Below are 23,320 nucleotides of genomic sequence, written 5' to 3' on the forward strand. Positions count from 1 at the left end.
AGCACTTGCACTCCACCCCCACAACACCCCCAGCGACTGACTATCCAAGTGCCCTGATGGGGATGGGGGAGATAAACAGTGCCTGGGTAACACCCAAATCAAACCAAGATACACCCTCCCCAAAACAGTTCTACTCAAATGTTCATCCTATGCTATTCTGGAGTGCTTACTCCCAAGAAAGTGTCTTTAGAATTGCAACCTATGACTGAAATCTGCACATTCCACCTTCCAAACACTTCCAAAGCCATTACGGAGGAAAAGGTCTTCCTTTGTGAGGATCCGATTGGCAGGAAGACAATGCCATAGCCCAGGTAGCATCAGGGGAAAAAAGATACACTCATGCCCATTGAATGCATATTACATGCACATACCCCCTTCCTACCAACAGAATTAATAACGTAAGGGCTCTTTCCCCTTGGGATCTGATTGGTGAATGCCATAAAGAAAAACAAGATGCTGACGAGCGGGCCCAGTGCCTTCCTGCTGCCGCCACCACTGCAAGGTGAGAAATGAAATGAAACATGCAAACTTTTGGGTGGGAGGGTGTTGCTATAATTTGGTTTCCCAGATTTGGGTCACCATTCCAAAAGCTGCTTTAATGAATCTAAACAGTGATTACTAGATGTATTTCTGGCTCATTTGTTTCATTTTGCACACCCCTATTGAGCAGTATTTGAGTTTCTTATTTTTCAGAACAATTGAAACAACCAGTTCTTCAGATTCCTTCAGCAACTATTGATTTACTGACATTCACTGATTTCTGCCCTGCCTCTGTTCTAAGAAGAGTATTGGGAAATCCACTAGCAACATCAACCTTATGCTAAACTCTTCCCATCTAGTCTAGTTAGTTCAACACTAAAAAGGTCTTTATAGATCCATAGATATTAAACTACGCAAAATGTATTTATTCAGATAGTCTCACATTGGTAGCACATTGGTATTCTGAAGACTTAGGGTAGGAAACAAAAGCAAAACTTCCTGGCTGAATAGAATAAAACTGAATCAAGTCCATCAATTATTCCTTGTGCTTTTGTAACTTGCATCCAAGGCTCAAAGTCCTGCACAAACAGGTAGCTCTTATAGTGTTTCTGACAGGTGTTCAGGTATGGAATTTGGCAAATCTTTAGTAGGGGAGAGTTCAATAATAATTGTTGGGAAGGTCGCTACCAACAAAGCCTGACTTCCTGAGCTTGGTGTCTGAACCTGACAACTTGATACTATCCACAACAAGATGTTCATGATGGATTTTGCAGATGGTAATAAAACACATGGGAGGATGCTGTCTTTATGGACTAAGTGTGACTTTCTTCATGACTTTGTTGAATGAACTTGCTATTATCAAAGAGACAGTGTGGAGGTGGAAGACTCCTTAGAGTCACTTCACATAGATGTTTTCCCATTGATGTTTGCTGCACACAAAAGTAGAATTTCCTACATGAAAGTCACTTCTCAAAACAGTAAGACTTGGGGAGAGGGCATCTAGTGAAATTGATTAGCGATAGCTTCAGGACAGGACAAAGAAGAAATATTTTTTGCTCCTAACAAAAATCATAGAAATTGTTAAGACAGATGTAATGATTAGAGATGGGCACGGACAGAAAAAAAAAAGAACATGATGCCAATTGTTCATTGCCATCCACAAACGGACTCACAAACAACCACGAACATGTTCGTGGTTCGTGGTTGGCTGTTCATGGGGACCAGCAGGCTCTCCTCCAGCCATCATCCAAGTCAATATCCCTACTGCACCACTCCCAGAAACCTGACCTGAGCAGACACCAGGAAAGGTACCAATAATAAATAATAGCTTGGCCCAGAGCCTGGTAGCAGCCCTGGAACTTGAAGGGGTAGATCCATATCCCACTACACACAAAGAAAATTCAAGTTCCAATGCACTCTATCAAAATGCCAACAGCAACTGTCTCTCCGCTGTCTGCAAAGTCAGAGCTGGGAGCCCCCCTCCCCCCTGGTCTTTGCTCCCTTGTTGTAACAAATTTGGAACTCCACACTTGAAAGGAAGACCTACCTATCAAGCTAAATTGGGCCTAGATTGGGGTTTTCAGGGCAACAGCAGGAGTTCAGACAGAGTTCAGACAATCCCTGCCTAAATTGCCAAGATTGCAGGTGCCAGACTGTCTGGCTTGATGAACAGCAACGAACAGCAATGGACGAGGCTTGCAATGACCACCTGTTCATTTAGAATGGAGCCTCATGAACAGCTTGTTCGCATACAGCAGATTGGGCTGTTTGTGGCTTTTTTTGTTTGTATTGCTGTTCGTGCCCATCTCTAGTAATGATAGCCGCCAGTTTAGTCAGGGATCCTTTCCTGAGAACTTTGATGAGAACGTGATCACCAGCCAAACTTACCATGACAGAGTTCTTTGTTGACACGTTAGCTGACATCCCATCATTGGATTACATTGCTGTTGATGCTCATTATTTACCTTGACTATCATACTAAGCAGCTTTATATATCTACACACAAGCTGCTTGTGATACAGGGTCACTCTTTGGTAAATAAACAACATTTGTAACTTATATATGGCAGTTTGTGGCCACTTTTGTATCTCTGCAGTTGGTGAACTAAATCTTCTTGATTACCAGAGAAGAAAGCAGATACCACCCAGGATCATGGTTGGGTTAGCGTACTTGCAGGGTCGGTCTTAGTTAGTAATTGGATAGAAGACTGCCAATGAAGATTAGGGTTGCAGAGGCAGGCAATGGCAAACCACCTCTGTTAGTCTCTTGCTATGAAAACCCCATCAGAGATCGCCATAAGTCAGCTATGATTTGAGGGCACTTTCCTCCACCACTGCTTTTGGAGCAAAGTTTCCCCCCCCCCTCACTTCGGTATGCTCAAAATCTTTATGGAGCATACTGAAGTGATTTAAATACCCAAAACCCGAAGTGGTTTGCCACTTTGGGTTTGGGGTTATTCTGGAGCATTTTCCCGCTTCGGGTAAACCCAAAGCGGGAAGCCTGAATTTTTTTTCAGATGCACACCGCTAGACTGATCGAAGACTGGCAATTGGCAGTCCCCAAGCTCTCAGGTGCTAACCCAAAGTAAGAGAAGTATATGGAAAGGGTTCCACATTGTTTATTGGCTCTACTGGTATGCCTGTAAGGATACATAGAAATTATACTTAATTGGCTTTGCCCACCACATAAGTTTGAAAAATCTTCACCTTCTAAATTTCTGATTCAGAACAGGAAAAAGAAAATACTTCTTACAGTGTTATTTGCGGAACTCACTATCACAGGACAAAATGATGGCCATTATTTTAAATTATTTTAAAGGGGGATTAGACAGCTTCAATGAAGATTAGGTCCACCAATGGCTGTGATGGGTCAATAGAACCTTCATGTTCAAAGGTTCTGAATGTCAGCTACACAGAGTAGAAGCAGGGGGTACTTTGGCCTCTGCCCCTTGTTGTGGACCTTCCAGAGGCATCTGGCCATTGTGATAAACAAACTACTGGACAAGATGGAATTATGATATGCTATAGCTGTGCTCTTCTTAAGTCATAAAGGCACACAAACACAGAAGCCAAAAGCAAAGAAGAGGGCTAATAATATTTATTGGTGCAATGCCAGACAAAACAAAAACATCTTTACCCTCCGGCAGAAGATAGCAATAGAGGGGAGTAGACCAATCTCCCTGGGGAGGTAGTGTTATGCACAGACTTGTGCCTTAGGTGTCCCTCTCACCAATCACAATAAGAGACACACACACCACGGAGTCCTATAGAATGAAGCAATATATGATTGTTTAATTTAAACAATGGAGGAGCCCATTTACACAGGAGTAGGTGGTCTCCTTGTGTCCAAAGCTCATCAAAGCTACAATAGAAGTGCAAAGCAATTTATACCCTCAGGTTAATTATAATAATATCACAATATTTTAATATTTGTTATCTTATTGGCTTGCAGTCTTTGACACAGGTGTCTAGGGTTAATTTGATTGGAAGAGCAAGTTTAGGTCAGCTACTTAATTGAGGGAATTCCAAGATTTGCAGCTCCTTATCTTTCTCCCATATGAACCTATGACTCTAGTTATTCCAGTAGTGCCTTTAAGACTAACCAACTTTACTGTAGCATAAGCTTTCGAGAAAAGCTTATGGTTCTCAAAAGCTTATGCTACGGTAAAGTTGGTTAGTCTTAAAGGTGCTACTGGACTCTCTTCTATTTTGCTACTACAGACTAACACAGCTAACTCCTCTGGATCCAGTCACTCCAGTCATCTTCAGAGTTCCTGCTTCGAGTGCTTCCACCATCTGCTGCTAGATGGGTGGCAACCTGAGAAACGGCCTTCTCAGTTGTGGCACCAAAACTTTGGAACTACTGAGGAATATGGATTTGAAGAAAGTGATTTTATATACCATTTCTGTGCCTTTCAATATTATATATACCAGTATTATATATACCATTTCAGTATTATATGACTTGCACCTTTTCTATGCTCAGGAGCCATTGTAATATTTGTAATGCAACCTGACAGTCTACTCCCCATGTAAGACAGAGTCTTGTGGAAACGTGCAAGGCAAGTCCAACACTGGTGATAGTTGGTCTCCAAAAGAGATTCTGAGTCGTAACTGTAAGAAACAATTAAAACTAGTCCATTCCTTACTCTCAGCTTCATCTTGCAAGTACCTCAATAAGATGGCATACTCCACTGTATAAAAGGTTGCTGACAGATCCAATAAGAGCAACAGAGAGGCACAGTCTTTGTATACATTCAACTGGAGATAATTTATTACAGCCACAAATGTCTCTGTTCCATATGCTAGCCTGAAGCAAGACTGAAAGTGGTCTAGGCCAGATAAGTTATCCAGGGCGGCCTGGGGTCGTTTTGCTACTGCTCTCTCAATGATCTTGCCCAAGAAGGGTAGGTTGGAGACCAGGTGATAATTAGTGATATTATTCTGCTCTAGTGATGTTATTTTTCAGTAAGGGACAGATGGCAGCTTTTTTTAATGACGTGGGGAATGTGATTGATTTATGATATATTTCAGGGCTTTATTGATGTTGTCCTTATATTCTTTCAGCAACAAAGAAGCATGCAAGTGGTGCTCTTCACAGATCCTAAGATCTTGTCAATATCCATCTCAGTTGGCAAATCAAAGCGATCCATAAATGGACAGATGATGTATTGGGTGTCTTTTCATGTGTTATCTTGTATTACAACCAGCATCCAAATTATAACATATTTGAGAGATTTTGTGCACAAAAAGCTTTGCAAAGGCATGACCACTACTTATTAGTTATTATGAATTCAGAGTTTCAGACTTTTAAATCATAAATTAAACCATATATTGCCTATTCTTGAAGTGCAAGTGAAAGTATCATGGTGGAGGGCAGCTTTAAGGATGGAAGCAAAATCTAAAATGATAGTTTTAAATTTGGTCTATTTAACTCTTGAATTAATGTGCTTTCTGAATCTCATGATAATTGCAGAGGTTCAAAAATTCCTTCCTTGAGATTTACTCTGAGGCTTTACTTATTCTTGCAGGAGATGGTCCTATTTTTGCTGAATAACTCAGGATGGTAGCTTGGCTGGTCTTTCTGAGAATTTGGTATTATTGTTGTTAGAGAGAGATGGAGTCACACAACCCATCTGTGAGCAGAGGGGTTGTGTAAACCCTTGGTTGTTTCATTGTGAGACAGTGTTTTCTTCAGTCTTATTTTCTCCAAAGGCTACTTGAAGTTCTTTGGATTCCTCCTATACCCTTAGCGTTTTATGACCTTTGGTTTGTAGGAGTTCTGGGGTAACAGGACCAAGTCCACTCAGGTTGTTGGAATTACATTAAAGGTTACAACTTTCAGATGTCTTTGGAGATCGGAATGCTGTCTAGAGCATGCTGGTTAATAATTCATATTCTCGTCAATATTGCTTTGACCTAGTCAGCAATTTTTGAATAAGCCTGACTCTGCTTTGGAAAGTTGCTTTTCAGCTAATTCTGAGAAAATATGGAATAACCTGTATGGATTTTAATGCATGACCTTCTGGAAGTCAAACTTTTTTTAGTTTCTACAGTATGGAAGGATGCTTTATGATGCCTCATCATGCTTTGGGAGTCTGCTAAAATGCAAAGAGACCATACTTGTTTGTAACCTGAGTCATGATGGAGTCTGTAACTGACATGAGACTCGAACCCTTAAGAGACTGGTTGGAGGCTTTCTTCCTAGACATGGATGCATCATTTCCAACAACCCTATGTTGCATCTTCCCTAAGTCTGACTCTTTTGACTTATTTCATATCCTAGTCTAGGCATTATTCCACTCTAGACTTAATCTTTAAAAAGAGTGTGTGGCTTGATAACAGGTCAGCAGCCACAGTACATTGTGCAACTAATTTTTGTCTTCAGGCATTATGTTTTTAGGTGTGTGCACATGAACTTTTAAGTGTGCATTTAAAAATGTAGGCAACAGCCTCAAACATGTTACTCTTAGCCAGAGCTCACCAAAGATAAAATAAACAAACATATTGCAACAATAAAAGGAAGCATCGAACCAAAGATGTCCTGGCTGCCATATATCCCCCCATGCCTTACTGGGTTGGCAGTGAATCAGCAGCCTATGTCTGGAAATGGTTGCTAGGCAACTAGAAAATGCCTCTCTAGGATGATCCTCTGGTTGTTTCTGCTGTTACTGCTACAGCAATTGAAGAACACCTCATTTCAGTACAAATGAAATCAGGTTTAGGTGAAATATTAAGCTGTCATAGTTTCAGACTTAATGCGATACACACATGTTCCCAAACATACGTTTCTTACAGGTGCCATTCATCAAAGAATTGGGATTGACTGACACCACTAGGCCCAGGATTGCTCTGTGTAATGTGTGAACTAACCATCTGGCTGTTATTTTAGATTTAACTGTAAATTCTGTCCTCAAGCTATAATTTAAAGCTGTTTTTGTTTCTTTCACTCCCTCCCACCTTTTCATCTGCATATGGGTCCTTCAAGGTGTCTAAAAGTTATCATAATAAAATAAACCCCATAAATTAATCATCTATAATAATACAAGAGCAAATCAAAACCCATAAAAATGTGATCAATAAAAATGAAGTCAGCCAAGATCAGCAGAAGCATATGACAACCAGAAACCATCTTATTATCATCCAGGCTGAAAAATACACATTGAAATAATACCATTTTGATGCAATGTTTAATGCAAGTAGGGTGGGATCCAGCTATAATGGAGCAGAGAATACCAAAGCCTGGGTATTACCCTGCCTTGTGTGCCCATTGAAAATAGGCAAGTATTCAAAATGCAATTTGATCACAAATTGCAAGAATTACCCTTGAACACTTGGAAAATTGCAAGAATTGTCCTCGAATGGTAGGAAAATGATTGCTTTTTTCCAAATGCTTGAGATTGTTCTAAATTGTCCTACAAATGTTTTGCGTGTGCATGTTCTTGCACTGCTTTCCCATGGCTTTCCTTTCCCCCATCCATCCAACCCACATGGCAGAAACAAAGTAGTTACTTACAAAAGAGATCTTTTCCTTGGAGGTAAACTGTGATTCATCTCTTTGATATTACAGCCTTGCCCATTTTGCCTGCCTGACTCCAAAAAACAGTGTCCATAGTAATTAAGTATTCCAGATCAGAATTATTTTGCACATTTTCATACTGCTGCTGGAGAGCTGCAGTTCAAAAGGAAATACATTTCTTCATTACTCAAAGGAATTCACTGCCAGAGGCCATAGTAATTGCCACAAGCATAGATGGCTTGAAAAAGGGATTAGGCAGATTCATAGCTACTAGCCATAAGGTTTAAATGGCAGTAAACCTCTGAATCCCAGCTCTAGGAGACAACGTTAAGGGAATGCATTGGTCTCTATGGCTTGTTTGTTGGCCCTCCAGAGCAACTACATGGCCTGATGTGATCCAGCATGGTTCTTATGGTTTTTTTTAATGTTCTTAATCCAAACATCCGATAAATACTTTTTACTCCATATGAGCAAAAGCAGCGTATGCATTTCAAATGTCGCTCATTTTAAATGATTCATGATCTACCTGTGCTGACCTTGGAGCATCTTCAGGACAATGATCCAAGTCAACTTTGAACACACACCAACAGCGGGTTCCTGGTCAGCCACCATGCTTCATAAGGTCTCTGCATACAAATAGAATTATTCAAAATACTGCTCATTTTAAATTACAAATAAAGAATAAATTCTATTGCATGAGGCAATTGAGAAAGAAATGGAAATTGTGAACAAACTTATCTTCTTAACACATTTTTTTTGGTCACTGTCTCAATCCTGGTACCCACCTGCTGTACTGCAGAGACGGTGGGTCTCCCATGACTTGAACATCTTGAGTTCATAATGATGGAGGCAATCTGTTGTAATTCCATCTCCCTCTATGGGTGCTTTGTCAAGCAGAGCTCCAGTTTTGGGTGTGCATACTGGTTCTGGGCATATGGGGAATAACAGGAATTATTTTAGTATATTGTTTTCCCCGGTGACCAACATTCTCCCTACCTGAGCTACTGGAGGGGTTTTCAGACTTATATTGAGTTCACCAAAATTTGTTGTTCTTGAGAGTTCAAATCAGCTCAGCAGGTGGCCTTGGGTAAGCCACTCTTCTCAGCCCCTGCTCCCTAGCTCTGTTGTGGGGATAATAATACACTGACCTCATTCATCTCTCTGAGTGGGGCACTAATCTGTCTAGAAGAGCAGTATATAAGCACAGTTATTATTCTTGAATGGTGCTGCTCAAGATATCATAGCCACTTTAAGAATAAACCTTCTGAAAAATGTTACAGGGATAACGCATCTATAGTGCATGCCATGCTATGGGTTGGATACAGCAATCTTCTCAGACAAGAATCGTGGTTCTTTCCTGCTTTCCCTTCTCCCCAGCAATATCTTCCAGTGCTGGAAAAAGTTTTTTCCTGGAGTTATGGGACCCATGTGGAGTACATGCAGATCAGTTGGCTGCAGTGAAGTATGGGGTGGGGAGGCAGAAAAAATTTATTTTGCCTCCTTCCCCTTCACCACTGTAGCCCACTGACCCACATGGCTTTTATTTCAAAGTAGTTCTATGGCTCCAGGAATTATCTTTCTCATGATTGGAAGAAACTACTGTGAGAGGGAAAAGGAAGTTCCATAACCCTCAGCATATTTGACTAATGGATTGCTGGATCTAAATCTAAAATTTCAGCTCCTGTCAAAGTTCTAAAAACTTGTACAAGGAGAATATAGTCATGATTTCTTCATCATAAATAGATATTACCTGGTAAGGTTTTGCTGACAGAGTTTTTGGGATCTCTGTAGTGGTAGGAGATAGATCAAAATGGTCTGTCCCTAGAAACTGATGGATCTGGAAGGGTGATCAGGATGGTCTCTTGGCTTCACTAACTCCTGTCAAAGCTCTGACTGATGTATGGAATTCTGTAATGACCAGAGATCACTGCTAGCTGCCTTGTTTGACACAGTGGAGCTTGTTTGGCTATCTTACTTTGCATAATTACTGGGGAAGATGAAATGGACAGGCAGATGCATTGATCCAAATTGGAAGAACACAGACTTATGTTCAAGCACTCAGGCTGTATCTCTTTCCTGCTCTGTGGCTGTGATGGTGATGAATATACCTACTTTCCTGACACCACTACTTCCTTTGAGAAAAGCCATTTGTGACCAGACTTTTTGTCCAACTGATGGAACCCACACAGCCTCCTAGAATTTTGGGAACTAGGTTTGTTTTGAAATGTAAACCTTCCCCTCAGTTGCTAGATGTCTTACAGTAGTAAATTGTCCAAGACAGCTGTGGCCAGACTCAGACCTGGGGCGGTTGCCACCCTCCTGCCCCAGCCAGAACTTGTTGCCACCACCCACACCAGCTAAGCCAGTGAGCTCAGGGGAGGTGCCACACCCTGAGGCCAACTATGTCCTTCCAGTCCAGTCTTAATGAAAACAAAATGGGACCCAATGAGTTTTCACAATACAAGAAAAACATATGAGAATTATTAAAACCAATACACCTTCCCTTTTGTAAATTTCAATATAGAATGAAAATGATATTTTTCCAGTGTACACCCCAACCTTGTATAGTATGTTACAGTAATCTTTAGATGTTGATTTGATTTCTAGGAGTATTCTTGATCTAACTTTACAGCTGCATTGGGCCACTGGAAGCTCCAAGAGGATTTGATTTTTGGCTTCCCAGTTCACAGCAATTGTTTATTTCATCCAAGCAAATTCTTTCAATTCCAGCATTTAGTCAGGAGAAAAAATGTATATTACTAGCAAATGTACTGCCTGGGAGAAAGGCCAGACAATTTCTTGACCTAGTCATTCATGTAATAGACAGTGAAGAGATCTCCAAGCTCCATTACATTCAGATGGTAAACATGTATTTACAGATTTTAAAAAGCAAAGTAACCTGCCTCTGAATGGTAAACGATTCTTCAAAGCTGCCTGAAGTTTTATTGGGTTAATTAGCTATAATGGTTGTACTTGAAGGCAAAATGTATTTATACATTGAAACTAGCACCATTAGAAATAAAAGCTGGCAAAATGCATTCCTCTGTTGTCATAAAAGGGGGGGAGACACTTCATAATTATGCATTGGCAAAAGATAAAAAGTAGTGCAAGGAAACAGAAAAACATAAAAGGAGTCCTCTTGGATCAAACCAAAGATCCATCTAGACTATTTCTTAATACCACCCAACCAGATGTTTCTGGGAAGCTCAAAAGTAGGATATGAGTTCAGTAGAGCTCCCCAATTGTTTGTCCACACTGTATGTGGTATTGGGTTGCCAGTAAGCTGGAGGTGTCCTGCCTTTTCATAGACACTTAACAAGTGGAAATGGGCAGCTGAAGCTTTTAATAGAATGGAGGAAAATAAGACCACTTGGTAAATTGCATCCCATTAACAGGACATAACATTTTTTTCTCCAGGCTATTGGCAACATTCTGTTTAGTTATCACGGCTTCTGAATTAGAAGTCTTTGCTGAAGAGACTGGCAAGGATAACCACTGTAAAGTTGAGATTTATATAATTCCTACATATTAGCCCTAGGGAACACTACTTGGTCCTCCTAGTTTTTAGCCAAAGGGAATCCCATAAACAGCTCCATCCAAAACCACTCATATTTTTATGAGCATTCCTGTGAAACATCTGGAAATGTTTCCAAATGTTTCACAAAATATTCATAAATAGTACTTTGGTACACATATACATACAGTAACCTACACCTCCCCATTGATTGCTTCATACCCACCAGTCCCCCTCCTTTGTATTATTATGAAGGGTACTTTATAATTTGCAATATTCTAAATATGTGACTAGGAACTTGCTCACATAAAGTGTTCCAATAATTGAACACTTTCATTCATGGCCAAGAAAATGTCAGATTGCATTATCTTTTATAGCTTTGTGTCCATCTAATACATGTAAGGTTATCCATTTTTGCTATCCATAAAATGTTTGTCATTTTTTTAAGGACAGGTATCTGATATGATTTCTATAAGATGTTGCAATCACTAAGGAACATGCTGAGGGTCTTTTCAGTTAGAGTACCTTATTCAGGAACAAACTGTATGAAAAAATGCCCACCAGGGTCCTTCATAGCAGCTTGTCTAGCTCCAGCTTGTGGAGAAAGCCATAAGTATAAAATAATAGTATAATAAAATATGGAATAGGCATTTGAATATTGCAGTTTCCATAATTTAGAATACAGCATCCATATATATCAGAACATGCACAGATTTCAGTTCATATGCTCTTCAAAGATACTTAAAGGCCTATGTTTTGAGGCTTTGGTTGCCTTGTTTTCCCCCAAGCTCTCTAGTACACTTCTTTTTAGTATTCTTTCTTTTCTGGAGTTAGGAATGCTGGGACACACTTTTAAGTACCCCAGTCTCCTTCTTTTCACACATCAGTACTTTCCTTCAGTTGTTAACTTAATCTGAAAGTCTCCACAGGCAGTTTCCAACTACACCCAACCAGGGATCTCACTCTCCAGAGCAACCTCTCTATTTGACTGGATAGGGAAAATCTCCTCTCCTTAGAAGATCTATCCCCTTTATTTTGGCCAATTTGGAAACCTGTACCTCCTTGTTTACTTTCCTAGTTCTTCTTCTGGTGTTAAAACAGCTCTCAGTTAGGACTCCATCTTTCAGCTCTTCACATTCCATTCCTCTCTGCTAGGACTGAAAAAAGACCCTCCTCTTTGCAGCTCATGCTACCCAATCAGATCCCTTGGAGTAGCCTGTCACTCAAAGCTCTCTGATTGTGTGTATGTATGTGGCTTCCTGTCACTGGTGTTTAGAGAATTACTGCCTCTGAATGTGAAGGTTCCCTTTAATCCTCAATGTGCAAGTTGCCTTTCTTAATGAAAAAGGCAGGTTATTAAAAAAATGTTTTTATCATTGTCATTGTCAAATGAATAAGATTGTCAGCTGACGTTGTTGCTGTAGTCCTGCCTCTCTGCTCCCACTACAGCCCACTGTTCTCCATGAAACTCTGCTCCTGGTTGATAGAGGACCCCGAGGAACAATATGAGAGAATCTGACTAATTTACCCTCTAATTTACTATTGTCTACTACTAATTTACCTGGAACAATGATGTCAAAAAACAGGATGTTCTAGGCTATTTCTTGGATAAAACTTTGGTTCAGGCTTTTGGCCAAAAAAGATATCTCTGGGAAACTTACTGAAAGAGCTAGCTGCTCATCCCCCTCCCCCCATGCTTATCTGGTGTTCCCAGAGAGATAAGATTAGGTATGGTGTTCATAGAACCCAGATGAGGGTTAGATCGTCAAGAACAACCAGAGAAGGAGGTTTGTCCATCTCGTTAGTGTTTAAAGTTCAGGCCAGGGGTAGTTTAATTAGCAATGCCTAGTTTGATTAGGTATTTAGGACCAGCAGTTGGATGACTGGTGGCCCTAAGTTCTGTTTAAAGTTCTGTTTGTGGTAAATTTTCTTTTCTTTCTTGCTTTGCACAACTTCTACATTTGTATTCTTTTCCATAATTCTTAATAAATATATATTGACTAGGAAAAATACAACAGGCTCTAGAAAACTAATTGGGCAAGCCACTGCTGCAGGGCATTGAGAGGGCAGCACCACTGGGCTGGGCCTCTCCGGTGCCTCCATGGCCTGCATCAGGTGTCTCCGGAGTCTGGAAGCACTGCTGGGGGCAGCAAGAGCCCTGGAGCACTCCTGTGCCCTGCAGCCGCCCAATTCGGCCCCAATTCTGGCCTAACTAGGCAGCCGCAGAGGCTGGGAGAGCCACAGGGAGGCAGAAAGGGCCCTGCAGTGCTCCTGCACCCTGCATCCACCTAATTCAGCCCAAATTCAGGCCTAATCAGGCCCCTGCAGAGGCTGGGGGGCAGAAAAAGCCCTGGAGCACTCCTGCACCCTGCAGCCACCAGATTCAGCCCCAATTTGGGCAGCTGTGAAACCAGGAGTGCTGCCGGGGCAGCAGCAAGCATGGAGGTAGAAAGGGCTCTGGAGTGCTCCTGCCCCACAGCTGCCCAATTCAGCCCCAATTCAGCTGATTGCAGAGGCGGGGAGCACTGTCAGGGAGGCCATTGGGGCTGAATCTGATGGCTGGAGAGATGGGAGTGCTGTGGGAGGGGTGTCAAGCCCATGCCCAGCAGCCACCGGATTGGGGGCAAATCTGGTGGCTGGAGAGGCGGGAGCACCTCCGGGGGCAGAACACCAGCAAGCACAGAAGTGCGGCCAGGTAAGTGTGGGGGGAGGGGGAGGTGCAGCAGCCTCCTCAACAAGCTCTGTTGCCGAGGACTCTCCTTTTATCCCTGCAGAGAGGCGCGCCAAACCATTATCTTGGCTTGACTCAGTTCTTCAAACACCCTTCCCCAAAAAAGCAGCTTCAGTGTGAAAACAGATGCAAAGTAGAGATGGGCACGAACAGAAAAAAAAACCCGAACATGATGTTCGTTGTTCATTGCCATCCATGAACAGGGACTCACAAACAACCACAAACATGGCCCTGTTCACGAATATGTTCATGGTTGTCTGTTTGTGGGGGCCAGCAGGCTCCCCTCCAGCCATCATCCAAGTCTGGTCAAGATTCATTATTACTTATGTTTGTTTTTGTTACTCTAACAAATATAACAAAACGAGATTTTTAGATTTTTTTCCCCCATTAAGTTTTGAAATGAATGTATATCCCTCTCTAAGCTAGATCACTACAGATCTGCATTTGCTCATTAATTTATATTCCCATTTATTTGTTACTCTAATGAACATAACAAATGGAGCTTCTTTGAGTTTGTTTCTTCATTAGCTTGGTAATGACTGCTCATTCTTATAAAGGGTCCAATATGAAGGAACTAATTCAACTTTATCAGGCCCAGAGTTAAGCCCTGTCCATACATCCTTAAAGGGATGGCCCACTCACCGAATGCTGGCAGCTTTTCCCCTTGACTCCTGATATCTCCATTTTCAATACAGTTGCAAGCTGTTTGGCTTCTGTTTTTTTTTTTCCCCAGCACCTTTTCTGGGATCATGGGAAAGTGCACTCCCAGAAAAGGCTCCCAAAAAATGAAAGCCAAACAACCTGGAACCATTTTGAAAATGGAGATGTCTGGAGTCAAGGGGAAAAGCTGCCAGAATTCGGTGAGTGGGCCATCCCTTTAAGGACGTGTGGAAAGGGCCTTAGATTTATTTGATTACCACATCTTTCTGTAACTGACAGGTAGTATACCTGGCCTGAATAATTGTTCTTTCTTTAATTTCCACTTTCAAGCCATTTCTGTTGTCTCCAGTCTCCCCTACCCCTCTCCCCTTCCCAACTCAGGTCTTTAAAAAGTCACAGTAAACCTCATCTTAAAGTGACCTGCTAAACAACAACCCTGTAAATATCACAACAAAGAGTCCAAAAAGAGAGAGAGAGTTTCCAGAGGGAAATAATTTCTGCTTCTTACAAACCTCATTGACATTAACTCTTGGGGCGGGGGGGAAGGGAGTGCCAGGTAGAATATCTAATAAGCATCACATACATACAAGGCAATGTGTTGAAAATATCCTATAGGCACTCTGCTTTCATGGAAGAGCTGCCTGGGGTTGTATTCAATAATTTATTTCCCTCTGAGGAGCAAGGGAGAATTTTGAGCTGAAAAATAAAATAAGAAAATGATCCTCAATCCCACTCTCATCTCCTTGCACTATGAACTCTAGTGCCAACAGAAACCTTCAGTGTTTTGGAACATGATTGGCAGCAGAAGTGATGTTTTATCAGCATCCTTCACACCTTCTGGTTTATTTAACATATGTTACTGTCTGTCTGTATTTTTATCTCAGCCAAACTATGCACCTTAGCGAGCAGAAAACAAAATATGGATGGAAGGGGGCATCAAGAGAGAGAGCGCGCGAGAGAGAGGATAAAGGAGAGGAAAGGAGAAAAATAAAGGGAATGAACAGAGCAGCATGCAAAGGAAGGCAGTTATAATGGTTAGGCTGTTCCATGTAAGGCAACTCACGGGAGCTGTCCTCCTGCTGAGCCCAAGCAGCAGAATGGTAACTACAAATCAGATGTCTAGAAAATCTGTGCGCAAACCCCAGCTGAGATCAATCTTCCCATGAGTAATAATAAGATGTTTCCAGCAATCATTTTGGACTTACATTCACTGAAAACTGTACTTAATATGATGTCACTCACCCCATGAATGCACACAGCCCCCACACTGGTTTGTTTTTTTACTTTTCAAAACTTCCACACCTTTGGTGACTGCTGGAAAATAAACAGCTAGGGGAAGTTTGATGATGGGATACTGTCTGGTCTGGAGGGCACAATGCTTGCAGGAAATTGGGGGGATTCTTTTAAAAAATAAATGTAGCTCCTTTAATTCCCGAGATCTTTTACTAAGTCTTTGCATTAGCATCCTGGCAGAATATGAAGCTCTTCTTGTATCCTTTCTATAAATGGTGAGGATAGGGATAGCCCCACTAGATGTTAGAAGACCAGCTGCATTTTGGGACAGTCCAAATCCCCAATAATGATCCAAAATGTATCTGAGAAATTGCAGGCACCTAACATGCAGCATTCCAATCCCTCATCAACCAATCTGGAGTTGGTTGTTGGGGGTTTTCCGGGCTGTATTGCCGTGGTCTTGGCATTGTAGTTCCTGACGTTTCGCCAGCAGCTGTGGCTGGCATCTTCAGAGGTGTAGCACCAAAAGACAGAGATCTCTCAGTGTCACAGTCAGAGAGATCTCTGTCTTTTGGTGCTACACCTCTGAAGATGCCAGCCACAGCTGCTGGCGAAACGTCAGGAACTACAATGCCAAGACCACAGCAATACAGCCCGGAAAACCCCCAACAACCATCGTTCTCCGGCCGTGAAAGCCTTCGACAATACATCCAATCTGGAGTTCACTGCAAATTTAATATCTATGAATATTGAGGCAACAGCATTAACTATAAATCTGCAGATCCAAAGCATATTATTTCGCCCTAAAAGCCATACACTATCCAGAATTGTTTTCAGTCATCAGTCACTTCAGTCAGAAGTGAAGTCATCGCACAAGGCTGGGGAGCATACATATGCTTCACAGAGGGCTGATTTAGGCCCAACACATTTGGGGTGGCATGATGATGTCATTGATGTCAATGCGCCGGCCCCAGGTTCCTCACTTTTCCCTCTGCCAGGCATGTAAGTGGTGGCAGGGGGTGAAAGATGGGAGCAGAGAATCCCTCGCCCCCACCAGGGGAATGGGATCCCTAACTCTGTACCTGAACTCAGTGCTTACTATGTGTGCACCCATGAATGATCTGGGGCAAGCAAGCCAACTGCAAGCCAACTGAAGCAAGCAAGCAAGCCAACTGAAGCAAGCAAGCAAGCCAACTGCAAGCAAGCCAACTGAAGATTAACTAACAGACAAAATTATGATTATGACATCTTGCAGACCTTTTAAAAGGCAAGAGGAAGGATAGCCAATATTAAGGGACTTTGGCCTAGTTCTCACCAGTTCTCTAGGAATCTTGTATCTGGGTTACCACCAGATAGTATGGAAATATTCCTCAACACAAAAATGTTTATTGTATATAGAATCTAGCATTTCTCTGGCATTCTAGTTTTCTAGATGCTGAGATCCTCCAGTGACACACGATAACACTTCACCTGCCATCTGAAGTGGTCCAGCTAGGGTTGCCAGTCCCCTGATGGAAGCGGGGGATCCCCCACTCCCACCCTCCACCCTCTGCTTACCTTGCTGGTGGAGACAAAGGCACTCCAGTGCTCCACAGTGGGCTGATTTGGGCCCCGGAAGTGACATCATCAAACAGCCTGGGAGCGCACATGCAAAAACCCTAAGTCCAACCCAGACAGGTTTGGTCTCTTACTGAGAACTAGGTCTCAGCCTCTGTGACCACTCAGTTCTGTTTTTGCTTTATTTTTTGGTTCACTTGAAGCGCCAGGCTGTAGCAATAGCCTGGAGTGTTTTTCATCCTGTGACCCTTCTTGTCAGATTCGGACTAGCCAACCGTCATTCAGTTGCTTAAAGCTAGATTGCTGCAGCCACTCTAGTCATTCTGAAAATTATATCCAAAACATGTCGGATGTTTTGGATATAATTCTTATTGGGTTCTTATTGGGTGCTGCATGACAACTGAATTGTGTTCTAATTTACCCATATCTGCTCTGTCTTCTCTAGCCCTCTTCCCTTCTATCCCTTCCGAATTTGCAGAGGTCCCCAAGCAGATGTGGTGCTTGATAAATCTCAGTTCCTCCAAATATTGCTCATATAAATCATCCTTAACTCGTATAACATCATCTGAAGAGATTACCATTTCCCTAAAGCTATTTAGACAAGGAAATCCTAGCGGCTAATTGAATGTGAGTTTGGGAAAGAGAGCAGGCCACAGCTGCTGCCTCAAATGCATGGGTTTAGCAGACAGAGAAAGGAATAGCCCTTCAATGTATGACTCTGGTGTCAATGTATTTTGCACCCATACCAAGTCCACTCATACCAAGGATGGTGCAGTGGTTCAGCCTTCCTTTTCTTAATGGAACTTTTTTCACTGAAAGAATAAGAGCTACTTTTTAATAAAAAATTACTCTGGCAGCTGGTGCCCCTCAGAAGTGGCCATCCTCCAAACTCTACCTGTTTCTTTTCCATCCAACAAAGCCCATCCAAGACTCCTTCTGTTCTGACATAGTTTTCAAGATTCTATTGTTCTCATCAATCATAAGAGATTTTGAAACAAACCCCATTTAGTTACTATGATTGTGAGCATGGCAGGGAGCAAAAGGTAACTTTATTTAAATAGACAAAAGCGTCTGAAATTAACTTTTCTGAAGTGCTAACAATTCACCAGCATTCAAGTGCACACAGACATTTAGGCTTGGTAAGAGGCTCATGGGAGTTTCTGTTGATTATCAGGAAGCCAACGATTTGCCATTAAAATGTGCCTGAAGTTTCCACTGAAGCACAGGAGTGGTCTGTTGGAGAGCTGAGTGTTTGCCCTTGCCTTTCCTAAGCTGCCAGGGTATAATTGACTGAGGCTTGCTGTGTGTGTGCCATGTATATGTGGGTGTGGACAGGGCTGAGAGCGAGCTGGTGCTTTTGACCTAAGAGTGAATGGTGGTGAGCAGCTTGCAAAGGGAGTAGTTTTCTCCTCATTTCTCCTACGTGTAATTGAGGAGGGCCTTGGGAGTGATTTCTACCACACCCTCTGCTGCTGTCATTGTGAAGCAGGGGTCTGTGGCTCTTAGCCTGGGGACCCTGTAAGGTTCTCCCCTTCTTCCTTCCCCCAGCCCTGTGGTACTCCACTGGACACCTCCCTCCCATCAGACATGATGTCACTGACAACTACTCTTTAGGTGCAGTTATCCAACAACTTCCCTATCCTACCATCCTACAGCCCAGTCCACAGTCCTCCAGTTAACCCATCAGAGCATTATGAGGAGCCTATGAATGTTGATATTCACCATAAACAATTTATGCATGTGCAAGAAGATTTAAATCCAAACATCCTCCTTTGGAAGTTTTGGGTAATTTACAAAACTATTTCCTAGCTTGAATTGATACTATTCACTTGTTTTCATGATCATTTGCTGCCCCCACCCCCAAATTTTCATCATTTGAAAATGGTACATGCAAGACCATCTGCTATCCAATCATGATTGCACAGATATGAGGGGTCTATATGTTCCAGATGTCAAACACGGTACAATAACGACAACTCTACACTCTGGCCTGGTATATACAGGCAGCAGGATGAGGAAGCAAAATGGGCTGTACCACTTCAAAATGCAGGTGTCATATTTCTAATGCTCCCAAGTGTAAAAAAAAAAAAAAAAGACCAGCAAATAAAATAGTAGCACATAAGAGAGAAAGGTTCAAGTCTAGCTCTTTAAATGCTATGCTAGTTTTTCACTTCCTTATTACCAACATAAAGGGCCGTCAAAAAATAAAACTCTGTAACCTGCAACCTAAACCGGTTCAGTTGATTCTACTATCTTGCCCTTTATAGGTGGTCCTGTTGATTTCATTGGGGGCATCAATCTTTCCCATTGAAATCAATGGGACTTAAAAGTGACTGGATAATACTTAGTACATTTAAAGAATCTTTCTTCATTAGGGAGCAGTCTAAAACAAATGAATATTATGTAAAACACCCACATATATCTCATTTAGCTTCTAAAACTGCATAAGAAATTAATTAAACCCCACATTTACCATGGAATTCTCTATAGAAACCTTAAAAAAACCTCTCCTGCTATAAGAAATCTTAAGGCTCTTGTTGCAAGCCATTTGTCATACTGTGACATTAATTTTCTAACTGTAATAATGCCATAATGAAAAGCTTCCAAAAATATATTTTAAAACAGAAAATACACGCTTGGACCTGGAAGCCGAAGAGTGTTACAGAAGCACAAGGATAAGTAGCAACATGGAGGTCTCCTCCTTATAGGGTTGCCAGCTCCAAGTTGGGAAATTCCTGGAGATCTGGGGGGTGAAACCTGGAGAAACGTGGAGAATGTGGGGTTTGGGGAGGGAAAGGACCTTGGCATGGCATAATTCCATAGAGTCAAAATGGCAAAGTAGCCATTTTCTCCAGGTGAACTGATCTCTGTGACCTGGAGCCCAGTTGTAATTCCAGGAGATCTCCAGCCACTACCTGGAGGCTGGCAACCCTACCTCCTTACCTCCTCAGTGCTAGTGTGTCTGCAACAGAGCTCTTCCCCATTCCAAAAATGTGGTATGAGAATGAGAATCCTGACCCATGAAGGAGGAGTCCATCTAGAACTACCAACTTGAAGTTGGAGCCTGGAGTTCTCCCCAGCTGATCTCTAGAAGCTAGTATTGCTCTGGGTTCCAAGAAGAGCTAAAGTGTAAGTGCCTCCACACACACACACACACACACACACACACACACACACACACACAGACTGGGGCTTCTGTTGTTACCTGTGGGTGTGGCCTGGCCCAGTGGTTGAGTAAGAAACAGCCTTTAGGGCAAAAGAGCAACCTCCCTGGCTCTAGGGGCGGGGGCGGGGGGGAAATACCAAATGAAAGCTGTAGCTTTCAGCAGCTCTCCTCCATCTTACTTTTTCTATACTTCCTCCTAGTGTATTCTGGGAATTCTGGTTCCCAGAATGCATGTAATTATAAGATTGCCAATATGCAGGTGGTAGCTGGAGACCTCCTGGAATTACAACTAGGGTTGCCAGGTCCCTTTATCCTCCCACTGGGAAGTTTGGGACCTGGCACTTACCTTATCCTGGGCTGTTTTAAATTCTCATGTGCACACAGAGTGTGCACGCGCTCTGGTGGCAACATTCCGCAAGTGACATCACCACACTAGCTGTGGGGCAACATCACTTCCGTAAGTCAATTCTGCCGGTTTGGGGCCCAAATTGGCTCCAAACTAAGCGAGGAAACACTCCTGCAGCCAGCACAATGACATCACTACAGAAGTGACATCACCCCAGCGAGTGGGAGTGTGCACACAGTGTGTGCTCCAGAAGCTTGCCCCCTCCCACTGATCGCAGGTGAGGGGGCAAATCCCCAGGAGTTTGCCTGCTACCAGTGGGCACCTGGGAACCCTAATTACAACTGATCTCCAGACTAGACATGGGCATGAACAGCATTATGAACAGAAAAAAACAACAAACAGTCTAATCTGCTGTTCTCGAACAAGCTGTTTGTGAGGCCCCATCCTACACGAACAGGTGGTCATTGCAAGTCTCATTTGTTGCCTTAGGCAGCCTGGCACGTGCTGCAATCAATCCCTTTGGCAACCGGAGGCAGGGAGAGACTGAACTCTGTCTGAACTCCTTCTAGCTTTCCTTCTGGCTTTAACCCTTCAAAGTACTTCCAGCAGAGAGTCCCGTTTTTGCCACTGTGAAGAGAAAATGACAGCCAAGGGGGAGACCCGTGGATCATGCCTTTCCTGAGGTGCAATCTCTCTGAAACTTGGGGGGTCTTCAGAGGACAGTGAGGACTATGTCCCCTGCAAATTTGGTGGGTATTGGACATTAGGAAGATCAGTTTGTGGGGTGTTTAAAGGGCCCTGCCCCTTGCACATGGCAGGAAAGGGACCTTTAAACTATCAGCTGGCAGGTGGCAGGGTGGAATCCCTCCCTGCCACCTGCCAGCTGATAGTTTAAAGGGATCTTTAAAGGGTCATGTAAGTGGGTTTGAGGGGAGGGGGCTAAGTGGGGGTGGGTGGGGGTGGGGGTTCTGGCCCCCATGAACAACGAACATGTCCAGGAACAGTTCATGTTCGTTGTTTATTGTTCGTTGTTCATGGATGGCACCAAACGACAAACAGGGTGTTCTGGGGGGGTTTTCCGTTCGTGCCCATGTCTACTCCAGACAACAGAGATCATTTCCCTGGATCTTTTGGAGGGTGTGCTCCATAGCATTATACTTTTCTGAGGTTCCTCCCCTCCTAAACCCTACTCTTCCCAGGCTCCACCCTCTAAATCGCCAGGAATTTCATAACCTGGAACTGACACCCTTACTGTTTAACGTTTCTGCATGTTAGAATTGTCAAAATGTACTGGGAGAGCCAGGAAATGAAGGAATACAGAAAGTTGGGTAGAATTGTGCTACAATTTTGCCTTCTCTTGACTGGCTCATACTACCATTATTTCACATCAACAGAAAGAGTGGCCAAGTTCCAGGTAGGGCCTCAAGTTCTCCCATAATGTTACAAAAGATCTTCAGATTACAGAGATCTATTCTTCTGGAGGAAATGTCAGGTTCAGAAGGTGAACTCTGTAACATCATCTGTATGCTAGGCTCCTTCCCTTTCCCAAACTCTCCACTCCCCAGCACCATCCCTAAGTCTCTAGGAAGTTCATAAGCCAGAGTTAACAAACTAGCTCCCAGTTTTCTTCCAGATCCAATTCCAAAATGCTGGTATTTACCTTTCAAACCCTATATGGCTTGTGACCACCATGCCTTGAGGATTGCCTACTCCAACCTAAATGAATCTCCTGGAGGATTACAGTCATCTTCAGAGGCTGTGATTTGGGTGCCTCTACCATATGAAGCTAGATGGGTGGCAACCCCCCAAGGCCTTCCCAGTTGTGGCACCATAACTATGGAATTCCTTTCCCAGGGACATTTATCCACCTCCCTCTATCATTGCCATCAGGCAGAGATCTTTTATGTATTTGCTTGGTTGATGGGTATATAATTTTTTAAAAAACTGGGTAGAAAGGCAGGATAAAAATGTCTAAAATAAAAATAGAATGACATTGTGAGGAAATGGTATGCATTTTGCTTCCTGCATACAGTACCTTCATGTATAATGGGGCTTTTGCTACTGGTTTGCCAGCAACATTTAAATTGGGCCTTTTTCAGATGTTTGAGAACACTTTGAATAGGATGTACCTAATAGCGTTTGAAAAGTTATAGTTGGAGGTGATTTTTGTTTCAAATAATCCCCACCTAGGGTTGCCAAGTCTCTTGCTATGGTGGGATTCCTGTCACCGGCAACCCCTGCTGCCTGCTGCCACTCCATTAGCCAGTGGGAGAAAAATAAATTTAAAAATTGCTGTCAGCACAATGCCATTTTGTAACTTCTGGGACAAACTTTGAAGTGACATCTCACCACTCTAGGAATTGCCACAGCAGCATGACATCTGTTCTCCCCCCCCCATCAGAAGTAGTTTAACTTCCCAGAAGTAATGCCTTCACGGTGCCCCTCCCATGTCCCCACCCCTTCCACACCCCCATCAATTGCAACCAGCTAGCAATTCTATCCACATCCCATGTCTAAACCTCTGTGCTCATAGAGTTTATCATGTTTACTTGTTTACTGAACAGAAGGAGCCACTCTTACTGGAGCCACTTTCAGAATGTAATCACCCAGATACAT

Source organism: Eublepharis macularius, chromosome 1 (assembly GCF_028583425.1).
Source record: "Eublepharis macularius isolate TG4126 chromosome 1, MPM_Emac_v1.0, whole genome shotgun sequence".
NCBI classification, from domain to species: Eukaryota; Metazoa; Chordata; class Lepidosauria; order Squamata; family Eublepharidae; genus Eublepharis; species Eublepharis macularius.